Raw genomic sequence first — 4,004 nt, 5'->3', positions numbered from 1 at the left:
GAATTGGTATTTAAACTTTTGAATACGTATCATGTGCCAGCTACTGCCTTTGTGTGTAATGTCTCAATTTTCATAAATCTGTTAGACAGATCTTATTACTTGATTTCAGAGGTGAGGAAATGAAGGCCTGGGGAGGTTATAAAAAGATTATCTTGTAAAAAGATGCTTTTTCTATTGAATTAACATTAATTTGGCCTTTTGTCTGGTTTTGCTGATTTCAGGTGAACTGGATTGAAGGAGGGCTGAGTCACTGACATGGTAGATCAGTTCTCTCATTTGAACAGCAGGGTTTTTACAGCCTGCGTTGTCAGGAAAAACATTCCTTAGACTATCGCTTTTTGTCTAAAACAGAAATCATTGTGTTGAATGCTTCTGATTTGGCTGTAGAGCAAGCAAGCACATGCCCTCCAGAAATATCAAGAAAGGAGAAGCTTACCGCATGGCAATCTGCCTCCACTTCTCATCCAAAATAGACCTCTGGCTGAGGTAATGTCAAAGTCTGTTTCACATTCCTTTGGTGGGGCTTACAGATGATCTCTTTAGGATAATCTCTTTGGAGCAACATCATTTGCCTAAATATTAATTTGATACTATTCTACATTTTGTCATTGTTAAAGCATTTGAAATGGTAGCTTCCTATAATGGAGCTAGAAGCATTTTTATTTGTGTGTGACGGGTTAGAGCAGTGGTTCTCAACAAGGGGTCCATTTAGCCCCTTGGGACATTTGCCAATGTCTGGAGACATTTTTGCTCGTCCACAGCTGGGGGTTGCTACTGGCATCTAGTGAGTAGAGGCAAGAGATTCTGTTAAGCATCCTCCAGTATCCAGGACAACACCCTCCGCCCCCCACTCCCCACCCCCCACCACCCTCAACAGAAAATTATCTGGTCCAAAGTGTCAATAGTGCCAAGAAACAATGGGTTAAATTCAATTGCCTTAAAATTGCTCCCATATTTCTAATCTGAGCCCGTTTAAAAATATTTCTCCCTTCCAGCACAAGCAGAGTTAATGTGGTGTTGAATTCTGTGGCTTTATCTCAACTCCCAAGTCTGAGATGATCAATGCCTCGAATTCTTTCCTTGCTGTCAGTTATTGACTTTCTCTCAGTCTCTGGTATTCAAGCTCTTGTTGCTGGGGGATGCTTGTAGGATGGTGCGGGAGCTGAAGGAGAGCTTGCACCATTTCCTACCTCCCTGAAACGTGCCTTTAACTAGATAGAGAAAAATTATCTAATAAAATAAATTGACCACTAAGCCAATGAAGAGATTCTGGAGACAGGAGTAGATGATCTTGCTGATAAGAATTAGAAATATGACTTGAATATCTTTGAGGAAATAATTTATTTATGCAGTGGATAAATTCCTCTCAAGTCATTTAAAAATATGATTGTTGCATTCTTAAGATGAAGAATCCCTCATTTACCTGCCAGATATTCTGGGTGTTTCCACTGGTATTCCATCTTCAATCTTCAGTACAATAAATGAAATATGATGCTTGTGTGATTATTTTGTGTCAAATTTCAGTCTGATTTCTCAAACCTTGTCTACATTCATGTATTTAATTAACAAACTAATTTTTAAAACCATGTTTTGATGCCTAATATCAATACATTTCAGCATTCTCTCAGCTCCTGAGCAATGCAAATGTGAACAGAATATGGTTCTAGTGCTTGAAAAACTGATTAAGTTTAGTGGAAAAAAAAGACTTTTAAGCAGATGTTTACAATTCATGGGGTCAGTGCTATACAAGGAGAAATGCAAAGTGCTCTGGGAACACACATAGGACAAATTATGTTTTGGGAACTGAGAAAAAAATTAGGCACGAGGTAATAAATGTGTTGGGTATTGAAGAATGAATAGGAGTTTTCTGGACAGAGGAGTGACAGTCAGAGGCAAGAAGATATTAAAGAGCATGGATTGATTGATGTTCTGTGGCAGGAATATGACATGAATAGGAATGAATGGCATGAGATGAAGCTGGAGATTTTTCTCCTAAACATGATGAGCTCTTTGGGGCAAGGGCATCTGCCCTATTCTTCTTTGTTTCCCTGGTGCCTGGGACAGTGCCAGGCACATAGCATCTCATAGCATCAGCAGCAGTAGCAACATCAACACAGCAAGGGATTGTAGATTGTGTGCTCCAAGTCTCTAAGCAGAGAAACAATAGGGTTAGAGTTGGAGGTACAGGGACAGGGTAGATAGGAACAGAAGTAGGAAGTCTCATCCTAAGGAAACTGTAATCAGGGCAAGTTGTCATAAGGACCACGGCAAAAGAAAAGAATGGAAGAAAAGGGATTCTAGAGATACTTGGTAGGTAAATCTAGTAGAATTTGGTGAACAAATGAAATTGAAGAGTGATATAAGTGGTAGTTGGAGGTGCTATCATTCATAGTGTATGCAGAGTATACTTAGAACAATCTAGTTTTCAGAATGTCATATTTGAGGGAGCACCTTCAAATGTCTTGGATAAGCAGTGCTCTGGTTGAGAAATATTGGCCTGAAGATTTGCTGGCTCACATGGTGATTGTCTCCCATGCTTTGTCTTCAGGAACCTTGGCTACTGGCTTCTGAGCCATCTTGCTTGGCGCTGGCATCTCTGTGACCTCCCAGGATGGGTCTTGGCCTTACCATCCCTTTGCCATCCTGGCCCACCCCTCCCAACTTTATTTTTATTTTTATTTTTTTTCAGTCTCAATATACTTTTATTAAACATTTTCAACTCCTTAACATGCAAATCTGTACATAAATGGTATATGTATTTTTTTTAATTTTTTTGCTTTATAACAAATTTAGTCAGTTATACATATACATATGTTTCCATATCCCTTCCCTTTTGCGTCTCCCTCCCACCCTCCCTATCCCACCCCTCCAGGCGGTCACAAAGCACCGAGCTGATCTCCCTGTGCTATGCGGCTGCTTCCCACTAGCTATCTACCTTACGTTTGGTAGTGTATATATGCCCATACCGCTCCCACCCCTCCCAACTTTAATCACAGACTCAGACAGTTGCCTGATCTCTAGATTCTGGTGACAGCCTTCCTACTTGCTCTTCTTGCCCTCACCAAACTCACTGACCAAGCATATCGCACAAGAAAAGGTGAGTGAATCTTTTCCTTACTTTGATGGTAAAGTCAGCATTCCTTTTACATTCCAATGACCACAGGAAAGTGTATAGTCTTTCTTGGTATACATGGAGGATTGGTTCCAGGACTCCCAGCCAAGGATTCCAAAATCTGTGGATGTTCAAGTCCCTTATATAAAATGATGGTATTACAGTTGGCCCTCCGACTCTGGTATCACATCTGCAAAGATGGTGGGCTGGCTGTATTTTAACACAATAACCCTAATATATTCCCCTCCTTAATAAGATATACAACAATTTCTTAACATGTTTATTTCTACCAAATTAAGTTTTGAGAACCATTCTTGTTAGTAACACTGATCTAAGATATTTTTGTGATATGAAATTAACTTTGGCATGTACAACAAAAAGAATAACAAATTCTACATAGACCACCTTTGCTGTGAGATTTACATTTCTGAGTCTCTCAAGAAATAGAGCACAGCAGCTCTGACTGTCTTCACATCTTTATGTTTGATGGTGCCAGTAGATTTTCTCAACATTTATTCTAAAAAGGACATACTTAGTGAGTTCCTTAAATGCAGGAAGATTCTGATTTTATTTGTGGAACAGCTCCTCCTTTAGCATGGCTTAGTACAACAGAATGCATCTGAGGCCTGTTATACTGTCTAAAATTAGGAAGTTTCATGCAGCATATTGCCAAATGAACTACATCATTTGGGAAAGTACACAGTCCAGTGAGATCTAGGTTTGACTTCCTGGTCTACCACTTTCTTGATGCAAGATACTTAACTTTGTTATGCCTCAGTTTATAAAATTAGCATCCCAGAGTTGGTGTGAGTATAAAACAAGGGAGTGTATTGAAAGTATCAGCAGGTAGATAGGTCCTTCAACAGAAGTTAGAGGTTCTGGCTCAAGGTCT

General features: G+C 39.6%; 1 long non-coding RNA gene across 1 annotated transcript; it reads left to right on the top strand.

The window, feature by feature from the left end:
• Nucleotides 1-204: 204 nt before the first annotated feature.
• On the top strand, nt 205-2,868 carry LOC309802820. The gene is made up of 3 exons (XR_014293871.1): nt 205-258; nt 352-486; nt 2,549-2,868. It is a non-coding gene; the product is annotated as an uncharacterized lncRNA (long non-coding RNA).
• The last annotated feature ends 1,136 nt before the right edge of the window (nt 2,869-4,004 follow it).

Source organism: Mesoplodon mirus, assembly GCF_964341445.2.
Source record: "Mesoplodon mirus genome assembly, chromosome: 4".
Lineage (NCBI taxonomy): Eukaryota > Metazoa > Chordata > Mammalia > Artiodactyla > Ziphiidae > Mesoplodon > Mesoplodon mirus.
This window is presented reverse-complemented; position numbering and strand designations above follow the sequence as displayed.